General features: G+C 37.5%; 1 pseudogene; it reads left to right on the forward strand.

Moving 5' to 3' along the window:
• Nucleotides 1-1718: 1718 nt before the first annotated feature.
• LOC119508862 lies at nt 1719-7178 on the forward strand (annotated as a pseudogene).
• Nucleotides 7179-17441: the final 10263 nt, after the last annotated feature.

Here is a 17441-nt window from a genome sequence, read left to right on the forward strand (position 1 = left end):
GAGGAAGGTAGTAAAGAGAAGTGCTTTTGTCTTTTTTTTAAAGGAGACGTTTGGCTGTGATTTCAGGTCTCAAACACAGACTATTGAAATGGAGAGAGAGGAAGAGAAGGATCGTATGCCGAAAGAGAGAAAAGAGAGTTGGAACTTGAAAGAAAACTGGCAGAGCCCCGTGGGGAAGAAACACTCAGGTGAAAATGATTCAAGTACTTGGTGCATGCCCTAGCAGCACATGTGATTTAATAGTCTTTTGAAGTGGGGAGGGCAGGTGTTATTCTCATTTTATAGAGGAGGAACCTGAAGCGTAGAGATGATAATTGACTTCTCCTAAGTATTAAAGTGGTAAGTATAGAAGCCAAGATTTGGAAATTGGATCTTCTGATTCTAAATTTGATGTTTTTTCCTCCTTCTACCAGGGTCTGTTTACCTTACAGTTGGGAGTAAACAGAGGGAAGAAGAGGGAAAACTATGTTTATGTTTTGCTCCTTGTTTACCATCCCTCATGACCTCATTCTTTCAGCAGGTCTTTTCCATGTGCCTAACACACACTCGAGGGCCATGCAACAAGCATATACCCCTCTGTGAGGCTGGTGGTGAGGCAAAGGTGAGTAAAAATTGTCCCTGTCCTAAAGGAACTGTGGAAGGCCTCCTGGACACACCCTCTGGCCTTTTATACTCCCACCCCCACTGCTTTATTCTCCATTTCATTCAGTAGCACCAAGATCCAGAACTCTTTATCTAAACCTGGAGATTTTCTTGTTTCTTGTTTTACACTCACACTAAACTGGTCCTTAGGTCTTCCTCTGGGTTCCTCTAGTTTTCCAATTCAGGCAGTTTAGGCCTTCATGACTGCATGTCTGAATTTCCTAACTGTCTCCTGGGCAACTCTTCCTAATCCAGTACACTCTGCATGAAGCTCCTAGAGACATATTTTATGACCCTATTTTACAATCTGCCTTTGCCCGAAGAAGATCGCGTATCTCCCTTTTCCATATCTCCTCCTATCTGAATTCAGCCAAGGATAACAGACTCCACCTGGTGTAGCCCCCTCTCCTCTCCATGGTCATCCCCAGGTTCCCCAGTGTGATCCCCCCACTCCACCTGAGCTAGACTCTTTACCATCCCCGGCACGTATATTTGGTTATTACTCCTTTCATTTGGAATTCTTCCTTAAAAATAAAAAATGGAATTAATAATATCAATCTCAAAAGATTGCTGTAAAATTAATTACTATCACATGTAAAATGCTCTGTCTGGCACAGAATAAGCTTTAACAAATAAATAGACCATTAACTCACACTCATCCCCACCCTAAAACTCAGCCCATATTGACTTCTCTTTTGCTTTGGGCCTCTGGAGTTCTCAGCACTTGTGTATTTTTTCTATAATGTGATCTTGTACTTGTTTACATTGCTTAGGTTTGCTTGTTTGTTTACTAGCTCCATCTTTTTTTCTCAAGTAGATGGTAAACTGCTTTGGATCATGGACCATATTTGTGTGTGCAAGTGCATGTGTGTAATTTATGGCACCTGTTATAGTGCTGTGAATACTACAGTATCACATGAGTATCTGTTACAAGTTGACACCTAGAAGAAGCAGTATTTTTGAGCTAATGAATAAGTGAATAAAGAAATTCTTGTGCAAGTGATTTCCTGTAGGACAGATCCTAGGAGAAGGGGAGTGAGGAAAGCAGGATAGGGCAGGGGGAAAGCAAAGCCAAGATGTCTCAGCAGGAGACCAGCCGCAGCCTCCTCCCATGGTTAGCTCGCACCAGGGGTTGGTTCAACCTTAAAGCAAGACGGCTGGCTTTTTGTACCCTAGTGTCGGAAATGGACTGTCGGCTGCTCCTGGAGATGGGGATGGGGTGGGGTGAATATAAACTACTTTCTCTGTGGCTCCCGTTTGGTCAACTTTCCTGAAAAGGAGAGCTATGAACTATCAGCAGCTGGGGGATAGAGGCAGTGGCTTGGTGAAATGGGTCCGGGCCCTAGTGTCCAGTAAAGGGGAAGAAGATTTACCGACTCTGCAGTTATTTGACCTGAGATTCAAGGGAGGTGGACCTACAAAGAAGAACGTGAGGACTGATACCCAACGAAGGGGAAGTGGGTGCCGGATGGCAAAAAAGCAATCTGGGTCCTACATCCTGGGAACAACAGGCTTCTCTGTTTGTTAGAGAAGGAGGGCACCTCCCATTTCAGGCCCCCATTTCCAGTATCCCTGAAGGAACGTGTGGTTAGTTTTAACCTGTGCTGTGCTGAGTAACTGAACGTTTGAAGCTTATCTTTACTGGATAGCTTGGTTCCGCTATTCTACTGTATTGTCACTTCATTTGTTTAACTGCTTGAATGGCTGATTGTTTGAGTGGAGAGAGGAGAAAAAAATGTGACCACTGTAGAAGGGCAGTGAGGGAGAAAAAGATAGGCAGAGCATACTCTCTGATAAAGCAAATTTCCCACTTTTAGCTTTTTCACCTGTTGGGTGGAAAAAGAGAAAGAAAATTTTACTCCTAAATTCTACACTCAAACAATCTAGGGAGGCCTTATTTTGTTTCATACCATCAGTTGTTAGGATCTGGGAAGAAATCTTTAGCAAAACAACCAGACCACTTTCAGTTGAAAGGAAATGTAAAGTTTATATTTTACCAAGGAGCCACGAGAAGTTTATAACATTTGACCTACCTAAAACATGACAAAGGCATGCCCCCATCTTTTTTGTCTTTTTTTTTTAATTAGCTCTAGGTAGTCGACCTTAACTTATCTGGCAGATGGTACATTCACACATTGTCTGAATCATTTTCTTTCACAGTCCCTTACTTCCTTCAAGCATTGCAGATTTAAACAATTGTGTGCATTTTAGTGGTTGCTCTGTTCAGATTTCAGCATCAACATATGTCTGTTATGGTTTCTGAACTTGATTAATATCTTAAAGGGACAACCATGAGAAAATTCTTTAATTGGGGTTCTGTTTAAGTTTGATGATTAAGGATAATGAGCATAGCTATTTATTAGTCTAAGTGAGTCTCTCTGCCATGGAAACATCTGTCATGTGAAAATACTGAGACTATGTACTTTGTCATCAAGTACGGTAAACGGTTCCCCTAAAAGGATGAAAATTAATCTTACTGGCCACCAGCAAAAGTGCCTCCAATCATATATTTAAAATGTCCAACTGGAAAGAAGTGTAAACTTGACTTTAAATAAACATTGCTGGCAGTTGTTCCTTATTTACAAACATGAATCCTAATTTGATCTGTAGCCTGATGTCTATTAAATTGTTCTAATCCTATTTTTTTTGGTACCTCCACCCCATCCAAAATTTTAATTACTCTTTAAACAGTAATTTCAAGTCCTTTTCTCATGTTGTAGGTGGAATTGTTGAGAGAATCGTGGAAATAGGCCCAGTGGGTGGTGTTACGGGTATATATGAACAATAAACTGAATACAATCATTGCTAGTTAGAGACTGCTGCCTGTGGCTTTGCACATCTCTTTCATTGGCTGAGGCATGATACAGTGCTGGGTTTCTCCAAGTTCGGCCGTTGGCTTACTGTCTTCACAATTTTTGTCTTATCAATGGATCACCTGCACAACTTTTCACTTAAAAGTTTCCTTTAAATTAAACCACATTCAAAAAATTTACATACTACTTTAGCACCTTCTTAAGAATATCCATATCTGAGGTTTGATGGGCCACTTATATACCTTATTTAATTAGTTCTATGATACACATTTTTTCACATTGTTAACATATCTGAAGTCATGATGCATCTTGCAATGGAGGTCAGTTGTCATCCTTGTACTCTCTGTTGACCAGACAGCAGAGAGGACATAGTTGTCATTGCCTGACACCTTCTGGTTAGAAGAAGAGAGCACCAGATATAAACTTGAAGAAAGGATGTCAGTAGCATGGATGAAAATCCTGGAAACAATGGAGGAGCACTCTTTAAGAAAGGTGGCTTCACCAACAGTATTGAAAATATAATGTGGGAAAACACAGGCATTGTTGACCTTGAGTTTAAAACTGATTCAGAAGAATTGGACTCTTGATTGTAAAGAAATTTAAGGGATATTTTAGCCAATTAAATTTGCTTATATGTTCCTTTTATGTTTGCCTATGTGTAATTTATCTTAAAATTCTATGTCTGAAGCAAGCCTAGAAGAGTTCTTTCAGTAAGAATAAAATAGAAATATTAAATAAGAAAACATTGGGTCATAGTAATGTTTTTTTTTTCCCTTAGAAGTACATGTAATGGTGCATATTACAAATGAAAGTGTCTTAAATTTGATGAAATATTGTATGACTTTTCTCGTATACCTTTAAAAACCATAACAATCCATCCATGCACCCACTTCTTAAGGGGTATACAAGAGATGGTTGGGTGACACTGTCATAGTGATTAAGTGGAGTAAGTTATGAGTTGGAAAGGGGCCTTATTCATTTATTAGGAGTATGATTTGGGCAAATTACTTACTTGATAAGTCTCAGTTATTTCATTGTTTAAATGGGTGTCTCGTGTTGGGTTCCCCAAGAAGCAGACCCTGAGACAAAAATTTGAATGTAAATAGTATAGGAAACAGTGGTAGAATACTGGGAAAATGAGACAAAGGGAAAAAGGAAGCCAATGCAAGCTGTGTTAATGAGCAGGTTACCATTGTGGGCAACTGGGGTTTGATCCCCACTAGGGATCTCTGGGATGTGGAACATGCCTCAGAGTTAATCCATCCAAGGGGCTAGAAAAGCTCAGATATTTATGTATCAAATACTGTTCTTGATTGTTGAGGGCTGCTCCCAGGGATGCTGTCCATAGCATTTCTGGCCTGTCCCATGTACAGGCCTAACATGTACCTGCCGCCAGAGAAAATCCAGAGACAGAGAACTGCTGGTGCTTGCAGGAGGAAGCTGTTGACATGTATGGGGATGGTGAGTGTTAAGGGAATATGGCAGGGCACCAACACATCTTCTCAAATGGTAATAATAGCACCTACCTTAGAGCACTATTGTGAGTATTAAATGTGATTAGACATTTAAACACTTAGCATAGCCACTTGCATGTAGTAAAGTTTAATAAATATTGGCTAACATTATTACATATTGTCCTCATCTTGGACTGTTATGCATCCCACCAGTTTGTTGGGCTGCAGCTTAATATTCTGTGGCACTCTCACAATGCTACTAAACTATTTCTTCTATACCTCATGGTTAGTGTATCTTCATTCCAGCTAGCCAATTGGCAAAACTTTAAGAAAAAACATTCTTTTCTCTGTTTGTGAACACAGTACTACTGCCCCACAATAGCATGACATTTTAGAGGATTTTTCTCTTATTAGTATTTGTTCATCTTGGTTCTAGCCTTTTTTCTTTTTTTTTTTTTTTTTAGAGAAGTTGTAGCTCTACAGAGAAATCCCATGCATTAAATACAGAGTTCCCATATACCACTCTACTATTAACATCTTACATTTGTATGGTACATTTGTTGCAGTTGATGAAAGAACATTTATATAATTGTCCATGGTTCACTGTTTGTGCTGTTTAGTCCTATGGATTTTCTTTTTCAAAACTTTTATTCTAGTAACATATATACAACCCAAAATTTCTCCTTTTTACCATATTTCTTATTTTTGTTACAATTAATGAAAGCATTTTTTTTATAACTGTACTATTAACTGTAGTCCATGGTTTACCTTAGGGTTCATTGTGTTATGTAATTCCATGGATTTAAAAAAAAAGATTATTCTAGTACCTTATATACAACCTAAAATTTCCTGTTTTAAACACATTCAAATATACAATTCTGTGCTGTTACTTATGTTCAAAATGTTGTGCTACCATCACCACTATCCACTACCAAAACTTCTCCATTGTACTAAATAGAAACACTGTACATTTTAAGCCTTACCTCCTATTATCTACCCCCATTCTGTCCCATAGTAATCTAGATTCTAGATTCTGACCCTATGAGTTTGCTTATGCTAATTACTTCAGATCAGCGAGATCATACAATATTTGTCCTTTTATGTCTGGCTTATTTCACTCAACATGATGTTGTAAAGGTTCATCCATGTTGTTGCATGTATCAGGCCTTCATTCCTTTTTACAGCTGAATAATGTTCAATTGTATGTATATACCACATTTCATTTATCCATTCATTGATTGATTGCATCCACATTTTGGCAGTTGTGAATAATGCTGTTATGAGCATTGGTGTGCAAATAGCTTTTCAAGTCCATGCTTTCAATTATTTTGGGTATATACCTAGAAGTGGGATTGTCAATCATATGGTAGTTCTATCTTTGACTTTATGATGAACTGTCAAACTGTCTTCCACAGCGGCTGCACCATTTTATATTCCCACCAACAATGAATGAGTGTTCCTATTTTTCTATGTCCTCTCCAACATGTGTAACATTTCACTTTTTTTATAGTGGCCATTCTAATGGGTGTGAAACGGTATCATGTGTGGTTTTGATTTGCATTTCCATAATAGCTAATGATATGCATCTTTTCATATGCTTTTTGGCTATTTGTATATTTTCTTTGAAGAAATATCTATTCAAAACTTTCGCCCATTTTTAAATTGGGTTGTTTTTGTTGTTTAGTTTTAGGATTTGTTTATAGACTCTGCATATTAAACCCTTATCAGGCCTTGCAGACACTGCTGCATGCCGCCACAGTTCCCTGCCTGCAGCCATAGTCAACCCCACCATGTTCTTTGACATGGTCATTGACAGCAAGTGCTTGGGCTGCATCTCTTTGAGCTGTTTGCAGACACACTTCCAAAGACAGCAGAAAATTTTCCTGCTCTGAGCACTGGGGATAAAGGATTTGGTTATAAGCGTTCCTGCTTTCACAGAATTATTCCTGGGTTTATGTGCCAGGATGGTGACTTCACACGCCATAACGGCACTGGTCACAAGTCCACCTATGGGGAGAAGTGTGATGATGAGAACTTCATCCTGAAGCATAGAGGTCCTGGCACCTTGCCTATGGCCAATGCTGGACCCAACACAAATGGTTCCTAGTTTTTTATCTGCTTCCTAACAGTGAGTGGTTGGATGGGCAAGCATGTGGTCTTTGGCAAGGTTAAAGTGGGCGTGAATATTGTGGAAGCCCTGGAGCACTTTGGGTCCAGGAATGGCAAGACCAGCAGGAAGATCACCATTGCCAACTGCGGACAAATCTAATGAATTTGATTTGTGTTTTGTCTTAACCACCAGACCATTCCTTCTGTAGTTCAGGATAGTGTCCCACCTCCCCTGGTCTGCTCTCGGTATCCTATCTTTGTGTTCTTGCTGAAGTTCTTTGGGTTCTATATTATCCTCTTCCTTCCAAGTCTAGCTGGATTGCAGAATTAAGTTTATGATTATGAAATAAAAACTTAGACAAACAAAGAAAAAACCCTTATCAGATATGTGTTTTCTAAATATTTTCTCCCATTGTGTAGATTGTCATTTTCTGTTTCATGACAGAGTCCTTTGAGGCACAAAAGTTTTTAATTTTGGTGAGGGACCAAATTAAAATTTATCTATTTTTCCTTTTATTGCTTTTCGTTGAGTGTAAAGCCTAAGAAAACACTGCCTAACACACAGTCTTGAAGATGCTACCTTATGCTTTCTTCTAAGGGTTTTATAGTTCTGGTTCTTATATTTAAGTATCTGATCCATTTGGAGTTGATTTTTGTATATTATGTGAGGTAAGGATCCACCTTCATTCTTTTGCATACAGACATCAAATTTTCACAGCACCATTTACTGCATAGTCTATTCTTTCCCATTCGGGGGGGTTTGGCACCCTAGACAAAAATCAGTTGAATTCATTTATTAGCTGTAGTAACTTTTTTGTGGAATTCTCAGGATTTTCTGAATGTAGCGTCATATCTTATGCAGATAGGGAAAGTTTGCTTCTTCCATTCCAATTTGGATGACTTTTAATTCCTTTTATTGCCCTATTGCTCTGGCTAGAACTTCCAATACAATGTTGAATAACACTGGTGACAGTGGGCATCCTTGTCTTGTCCCTCATCTTAGAGGGATAGCTTTCAGTCTTTCAGCATTTAAGTATGATGTTAGTGAGGGGTTTTTATATATGACCGTTTTTGTGTTGGGGAAGTTTCCTTCTATTCCTAGTTTTCTAAATTTTTTTTTATCAAGAAGAGGTGCTGAATTTCATCAAATGCCTATTCTGCATCAATTGATACGGGCATGTGTTTTTTGTTTACTTTTGTTCTATTGCTGTGGTGTATTATGTTAATTGATTTTCTTATGTTGAACTACCCTGCATATCTGGAATAAATCCCACTTGATCATGGTGTATAATTCTTTTATTGGATTCAGTTTGCTAGTATTTTGTTGAGGATTTTTGCATCTATGTTCATAAGAAATATTGGTTTGTAATTTTCTTTTCTTCTGGCATCTTCATCTGGCTTTGATATGAGGGTGATTTTGGCTTCATTGAATGAGTTACGGAGTGTTCCATCCTATTCTACTTTTTGGAAGAGTTTGAGCAGGAATGGTATTAATTCTTCTTGGAAGGTTTGCTAAAATTTCCTGTGAAATTGACTGGTTCTGGGCTTTTCTTTATAGGGAGGTTTTGGATTAATGATCTCTTTACTAGTTATTGGTTTATTGAGATCTGTTTCTTCTTGCGTCTGTGTAGGCAGTTTGTGTGTTTGTAAGAATTTGTCCATTTCATCTAGGTTATCTTAATTTGTTGGCATACGGTTGTCCACAGTATCCTCTTAGTCTTTTTTATTTCTGTGAGGTTGGTAGTAATGTCCCCCTTTTCATTTCTGATTTTAGTTGTTTATGTCCTCTCTCTGTTTTTCTTTATCAGTTTACCTAAAGGGTTGTCAAATTTGTTGATCTTTTCAAAGAACAAACTTTTGGTTTTGTTGGTTCTCTCTATTGTTTTTTAATTCTCTGCTTCATTTATTTCCACTCTAATTTTTATTATTGCCTTCTTTCTGCTCCCTTTGGAGTCTTCCAGTTTTGAGGTTAGGTCTCTGATTTGAGATCTTTCTTCTTTTTTAAAATATACCTTTAGAGCACTAAACTTCCCTGTCAGCACTGTCTTTGCTGCATCCCGTTGGTTTTCGCATGTTGTGTTCTCATTTTAATTCACCAAAGATATTTTGTAATTTCCCTTATGATTCCTTCTTTGGTCCATTGATTGTTCAAGATTGTGCTGTTTAATTTCCCCATATTTGGGAATTTTCCCTTATTTGTTCTGATGTTGATTTCTAGTTTTATTCCATTGTGGTTGTAGAATATACATTGTATTATTTCAATATTTTTAAATTTATCAAGACTTTTTTTTTGTGATGTAACATATGCTCTATCCTGGGGAATGATCCATATGCACTAGAGAAGAATGTGTATTCTGTTGCTGTTGGGTGAGTGTTGTGTATATGTCTGTTAGGTCTAGTTGGTTTAGAGTATCATTCATTCCATTGTTGATCTTTGGTCTAGATGGTCTCCCTTCAAACCCATCAATATTTGCTTCATATATTTTGAGGCTCTGTTGTTAAGTGCATATATATTTAAAATTGCTATGTCTCCCTGTTAAATTGACCCCTTTATCAGTACATAATGTTATTCTTTTTCTCTTCTAACAGCTTTTTATTCCAAGTCTATTTTATCTAATATTAGTGTAGTTACCCCAGCTATTTTTTTGGTTACTACTTGCATGGTATATTTTTTTAAAAAATTCTTTCACTTTCAACCTGCTTATGTCTTTGAATTTAAGATGAGTCTCTTTTAAGTATTATATAGTTGAATCATGCTTTTTTAAATCCATTCTGCCAGTCTCTGCCTTTTGACTGGAGAGTTTAATCCACTTACATTTAAAGTAACTATTTGTAATGCAGGGCTTTATACCTTTCAAGACTTGTACCTTTTTTAACCCTCAATTCTTCTGTTAATGCCTACTTTTATATTTATTTGACTTTTTTGTTTTGTACTATATTGAGTCCCTTTACATATCTTCTGGATGTATTTTCCATACATTTTGCTTGTGGTTACTATGGACTTAAAATTTTGCTTCCTAAGTACACAAAAATCACTTTTTATTTGATACCAACTTAACTTCAATAGCATACACACATACCCCTGCATCCCCCCCACTTTTTTTGTTGTACTTTATACAAATTATATCTTTGTACATTGTATGTCCAAAACCATAGGTTTATCATTACTTTTTATGAATTTTCATTTTAACATCTGTAGGAAGTAAGAAGTGGAATTACGTACCAAAAAAATACTATATAATAATACTGGCATTTATAATTACTCAAAAGGTTACCTTTACCAGGGGTCTTTAATTCTTTATGCCACTTAAATTGTCACCTTTACCAGGGGTCTTTAGTTCTTTACACTCCTTTGATCTACTGTATAGTGTCCTTTCCTTTCAGTCTAAAGAACTCCCTTTATCATTGCCTGTAGAGCAGGTCTAGTGGTAAAGTGCTCCCTCAGCTTTTGTTTGTCTGGGGATGTGTTAATTTCTCCTGCATTTTCAAATTTTTTCCAGGCTTTTTTGGGTGTTAACACCTTCCACCACTGTGTAAAATAGCCATAAGGTTTCATAGGACTGACTCAGCCCACCTTCAGGAATGGGTCTTGATTGACCTACGTCTTTTAGAATAATCCCACCTCTGACAGGATTTTTGGTTCAAATACAGGCTTATAACCTAGTGGAAGGCTATCAGTACATGATATTCCTTGGGTTCAGGAGCAGGCCCAATCATATTTAAGAGAAGAGAGTTTGTTTGATGATTGGGGCCGAGGCATTCTCTCTGCTAGACCAAAATGAGAAATCCTGTAGCCTTTATTGCTGCTGACAATCTTCCATCCTATAAATCTGTGGGGCCTGATCCTTAGCTAACATTGTGAATGGGAAAGTCAAGAGAAAAGTGAGGAAATAGTGGGCTGGGTCTGTTCTAAGATACAACTGACTCTGGAGACTCCTGAATGGGCAGGGATGATTTGGAACTTTCCTGCATGTTTGGTTCTATATCCAAGGACATGCTAAGGGTGTTTCTTTGAAGTGAGAAGAGAAGAGCCCTGGCACTCATCTTTTATGAGACACTCTCCTGCACAGGTTTCTGAGGGAACATGGCCATGTTAACACCCTAATTTTGGACTTCTGGCCTCTAGAACTGTGAGACAATAATTTTCTATTGTTTTAAAATACCTGGTTTGGAATATTTCCATGATTGCAGCTTTAGGAAGCTAAGCCACTATGGAAGACCCCATTCAAAACTCAATTTAGACTTGGTGGGGTAGGAGACTGTGAGTTAAAATTCTGCCCCTCAGATAGACTCACAATAAAAATTAAGTTCTGTTTAAACAAAAACATCTGAATTTGTGAAGTGTTATTCAGAGGTAATTGAGATAAACTTGTGAAGTAAAGGATGACCACTCCAGGCCCCAAAATGTTCCAGCTCTTCTTTCATCCCTTTGCAGGCTGGGAATCACTTCTCTATTATGGTAACCTTCTGTACTTCAGCCTCACAAAGCTTAAGGTAACTTCATGTACAGGAAGGGGACAGAGCAGTTACTTCTACAAGAAGCAGTTGAGAGGAGCAAGACTCTAGCAGGCAAGTAGCACAGTGTGGGCTGCAGACAGGGTCAGGCATACACTAGGGACAACTCCACTAGTTCTGCAATCAAGTAGAAATTTGCATGGTGACATTCCATCCAGCATGAGTGATGCTGTTTATTAGCATGAAACAGGTAGAAAGGTTGGCAGTTGACTCTACAAGTAAAACATATTCACAAGTAATCAAACAAATGTAAAGATAAGAAAAGACTGGTAACTCCAAGTGTTGATGAGGAAAACTAGTGGGAGTATTAATTGTTCAAATCCTTCTGGAGGATGGCTTGGTGCTGCTATTATGCAAAATACCAGAAATGGTTTGCTTTTATAGAGGTGGTTTTATTTGGTTACAAAGTTACAGTCCTAAGGCCATAAAAGTGTCTAAACTAAGGCATCAACAATAGGTACCTTCACTGAAGAATGGCTGATGGAGTCTGGAGCACCTCTGTTACCTGGGAAGGCATATGGCTGGTGTCTGCTCTCTGTTGCTACTGGGTTCTTGTTCTGGTTTCAAAATGGCTTTCTCCAAAATGTTTCTGGGCTTGTCTCTCTTAGCTTCTCCAGAACAAACTCTGGGCTAGCATCTCCAAATATCTCCAAGCATTTCTAAGTGTCAGCTTCCCATCGTCTCTCCAAAAGTCTCTCTCAGCTGCAGCACTTTAAATATTTCAACCCCCTGTCTGCTTGTCTCCATGGTTTCTGATGAGAAATCACACTCAAATTTATTGGGATTCCCTTGTATGTAACATGTTGCTTTTCTTTTGCAGCTTTCAGAACTCTCTCCTTATCTTTTGTATTTGATAGTGTAATCCATATAAGATGGGGTCAATTTTTCTTCATGTTTATCCTGTTTGGTGTTCTCTAAGGTTCTTGGATGTTGTTCTGCTTTGCTAATGCTGCTGTTATGAAAAATACTAGAAATGGATAGCATTTTATAAAGGGGGTTTCTTTGGTTACAAATTTGCAGTCCTGAGGCCATAAAAGTGTCCAAACTAAGGCATCAAAAAGAAGATACTTTCACTGAAGAATGGCCGATGGCATCCGGAACACTTCTGTCAATGGGAAGGCACATGGCTGGCATCTGCTGTTCCTTTGCTCCCAGGATGCATTTCAAAATGACTTTCTCCAAAATGTCTCTGGGTCTCTTTTAGCTTCTCTGAGGCAACTCTGGGTTTCATCTTTTAGCTTAGCATCTCCAAACATCTTTCTGTGTGCATCTCCAACCATCTCTAAATGTCAGCAAGCATCTGGGTCTTGGCTTAGCATATCCCAGGGCATTTTCCATCTCTCAGCTCTACTTGTGAGTTCCCTTTAAAGGACTCCAGTGATTTAATTAAAACCCACCCTGAATGGGCAGGGTCCATATCTTCATGGATATAATTTAATCAAAGGTCTAGCCCACAGTTGATTGAGTCACATCTCCATGGAAACATTCAATCAAAAGATTAATGTCTGCCCTCACAAGATTGCTTTGGGAGGATATAATATATCTAAACTGGCATACTTGGTAACATGGATCAAAATGTAAGCTATTTCCCTTTGACTCAGCAAATGTTTTAGGAATTTATCCAAAGGGAATGATCAGACCTGTATGAAAATCTGTATGCATGAGGAAGTTAATCCTAGCATTGCATATAGTAGTGAAAAATTGGAATCCACAAGCATATTAATAAAGAGTAAAGGGGATAAATTATAGAACACCCATATACAAATCATATGCAAATGAATCTAAGTATGCTATCTAGACATATAATTTATATTTGTTAGCATGGTATGGTGTCTAAGATACATTGTTAAGTAATAAAAACAGCTCAGAAATAGCACATTTAGTGTCAATGAATTAAAAATATGCATAGATAAAAGTCTGGAGGTCATTACATCAAATATTAAAGGTAGGTGTTTTGCAGGGAGTGGTGAGATTAAGATCATTAAAACAGATTTTTACTTTCTTCTTTTCAATTTAATGAATTATCTAAAAACCTTTTTAGAATGACCATGAATTATATTTCTATTTACTCAAGCACTTAATATTTATGTTTATACATTTATATGTATTCTATTTACATTTTATTATATTGATATTTTATATTATTTATATTTATTCAAGGGTGTTGGAACAGGTGATCCCCAAGGTCCTTCCCTCCCTGCCATGTTTAGTTTTTCCCTTCCACTCCATAGTTCTCCCTTTTCTGAATTCCTGGGATAGTTAAAACCCAAGTTTTGCCCAAGATAGGGGTTCAATAAAACTTTTTCATGGAAGTTACTGTTAGTGATGATGCCGTCTTGTGCTGTTTCTCCAACAGCTTTGTCAGTTCAACTAAATACTAAATTATCTGAGGTCAAGATCCCAGCATTACAATGCTTCTTTGCTTTCAATTGCTAGGTCATATGGTAGTTCTATACTCAGATTTCTGAAGAACACCAAACTGTTTTCCACAGAGGTGACACCATTTTATATTGCTACTAGCAGTGAATTAGTGTTCCTATTTCTCCACATCCCCTCTAATGCTTGTTATTTTCTGTTTCTTTAATAGCAGCCATTCTAATGGGTGTGAAATGATATCTCTTTGTGGTTTTGATTTGCATTTCCTTGATGGCTAATGATGTTGAGCTTCTTTTCATGTGCTTTTTTGGCCATTTGTATATCTTCTTTGGAGAGAAGTCTTTTCAAGTCTTTTGCAGATTTTCAAATTGGGTTGTTTGTCTTTTTGTTGTTAAGTTGAAGGATTTCTTTATGTTCTGGATATTAATCCCTTATTGGACATGTGGATTCCAAATATTTTCCCCTGTTGTGTAGGTTTATATTTTGCTTTCAAGATAAAGTCCTTTGAGGCACAAAAGTTTTAATTTTGATGAAGTTCCCCATTTATCTAATTTTTCTTTTGTTCCTTGTGCTTTTTGTGTAAAGTCTAAGAAATCATTGCCTAACGCAAGGTCCTGAAGATTATTTGCTACATTTTCTTCTAGGAGTTTGATAGTTCTAGCTCTTGTATTAAGATCTTTGATTAATTTTGAGGTGATTTTTTTCCATATGGTGTGAGGTAGGGGACCTCCTTTTTTTTCCTTGCAAATGAGATCCAGTTTTCCTAGCAACATTTGTTGAGGAGACTATTCTTTCCCAATTATGTGCTCTTTGCACCTTGTCAAAAATCAGTTGACTGTAAATGTGAGCATTGATTTTTGAACTCTCAATTCCATTTCATTTGTCCATTGTCCTTTTGCCAATACCTGGCTCTTTTGATTACTGTGGCATTGTCCTCCAATGTCATTCTTCTTTTTCAAGATGGCTTTAGCTATTTAGGGCCCCTTACCTTCCATATAAATTTGAGGATTGACTTTTCCATTTGTGCAAGAAGGTTGTTGGAATTTTGATTGGGATTGCATTGAATCTATAAATTTCTTTTGGTAGTATTGACATTTTAATGATGTTTAGTTTTCCAGTTCATGAACATGGGATGTCCTTCTGTTAATTTAGGTCTTCTTAAAATCTTTTGAAGTTTTCTATGTACAAGTCCTTTACATCCTTGATTAGCTTTATTCCCAGATAATTGATTTTTTTTCTTTTTTTTTTATTCACATACCACGCAGTCATACAAAACAAATCGTACATTCGATTGTTCACAGTACCATTACATAGTTGTACATTCATCACCTAAATCAATCCCTGACACCTTCATTAGCACACACACAAAAATAACAAGAATAATAATTAGAGTGAAAAAGAGCAATTGAAGTAAAAAAGAACACTGGGTACCTTTGTCTGTTTGTTTCCTTCCCCTATTTTTCTACTCATCCATCCATAAACTAGACAAAGTGGAGTGTGGTCCTTATGGCTTTCCCAATCCCATTGTCACCCCTCATAAGCTACATTTTTATACATCTGTCTTTGAGATTCATGGGTTCTGGGTTGTAGTTTGATAGTTTCAGGTATCCACCACCAGCTACCCTAATTCTTTAGAACCTAAAAAGGGTTGTCTAAAGTGTGCATAAGAGTGCCCACCAGAGTGACCTCTCGGCTCCTTTTGGAATCTCTCTGCCACTGAAGCTTATTTCATTTCCTTTCACATCCCCCTTTTGGTCAAGAAGATGTTCTCCGTCCCACGATGCCAGGTCTACATTCCTCCCCGGGAGTCATATTCCACGTTGCCAGGGAGATTCACTCCCCTGGGTGTCTGATCCCATGTAGCGGGGAGGGCAGTGATTTCACCTTTCAAGTTGGCTTAGGTAGAGAGAGAGGGCCACATCTGAGCAACAAAGAGGCATTCGGGAGGAGGCTCTTAGGCACAATTATAGGGAGACCTAGCCTCTCCTTTGCAGCAACCGTCTTCCCAAGGGTAAAACCTGTGGTAGAGGGCTCAACCCATCAAACCACCAGTCCCCTATATCTGTGGTCATGTTAGGAACCATCGAAGTGGGGTAGGCCAATACCCCTGCATTCTCCACAGGCTCCTCAAGGGGGCTCTACATATTTTTTCCTTGTTTTTTTTAACTTTTTTTTTTTTAAATCAACTGTATGAAAAATAAAAAAATAAAAAAATAAAAAAAAAATAATTAAAAAAACATACAATAAAAGTATTTAGTTGCTTTTGTGAATGGATTTTTTTTTCTTGATTTCTTTTGATTATTCATTGCTTGTGGATAGAAACACTACTGATTTTTGGGGTGTTGGTTTTGTACCCTGCCACTTTGCATATTTGTTTATTAGCTCTAGGAGCCTTTTTGTGGATTTTTCAGGGTTTTCAGTATATAGGATCATATCATCTGCAAATAAAGAAAGTTTTACTTCTTCCTTTCCAATTTGGATGCCTTTTATTTCTTTTTCTTGCCTAATTGCTCTGGCAAGAACATCCATTACAATATTGAATAACCGTGGTGACAGTCAGCATCCTTGTCTTGTTCCTGATCTCTGAGGGAAAACTTAATTCTTTCACTATTATGTCAGATTTTAGCAGTGGGATTTTCATATATGCCCTTAATCATGTCGAGGAAGTTTCTTTCTATTCCTAGTGTGCTAAGTGTTTTTATCAAGCAAGGGTATGTTTTGTTCTGCATCAGTTGAGATGATCATGTGGATTTTCCCCTTCTCTGTTAGTGTGGTGTTTTACATTAATTGATTTTCTTGAATTGAACTGACCTTGCATACCAGGGATAAATCCCACTTGATCATGGTGTATAAGTATTTTAATATACTGTTGGATTTGGCTTGACAATAATTTGTTGAGGATTTTTGCATCTATATTCATAAGAGATATTGGTCTATAGTTTTTTTTTCTTGTGGTGTCTTTATCTGGCATTGGTATGAGGGTGATGTTGGCCTCATAGAATGAGTTAGGAAGTATTCCCTGCTCTACAATTTTTTGAAAGAGTTTGAGCAGAATTGGAGTTAAGTCTTTTTGGAATGTTTGGTAGAATCCACCAGTGAAGCCCTCTGGTCCTGGGCTTTTCTTTTTTGAGAGTTTTTTGATTACTGATTCAATCTCTTTATTGGTAATTGGTTTGTTGAGATCTTCTATTTCTTCTTTAGTCAATGTAGCAGTTTGTGTGTTTCTAAGAATTTGTCCATTTCATCTAGGTTATCTAATTTATTGGCATACAGTTGTTAATAGTATCCTCTTATAGTCCTTTTTATTTCAGTGGGGCAGGTAGTAATGTACCCCTTTTCATTTCTGATTTTCATTATTTTTTTCTTCTCTCTTTTAGTCTTTGTCAGTCTAGCTAAAGGTTTGTCAATTTTATTGATCTTTTCAAAGAACCGAATTTTGGTTTTGTTGATTCTCTTTATTGTTTTTTTTTTGTTTTCTATTTCATTTGTCTCTTCTGCTCCCTTTGGGTTTGGTTTGCTCTTCTTCTAGTTC

Source organism: Choloepus didactylus, chromosome 14 (assembly GCF_015220235.1).
Source record: "Choloepus didactylus isolate mChoDid1 chromosome 14, mChoDid1.pri, whole genome shotgun sequence".
NCBI classification, from domain to species: Eukaryota; Metazoa; Chordata; class Mammalia; order Pilosa; family Megalonychidae; genus Choloepus; species Choloepus didactylus.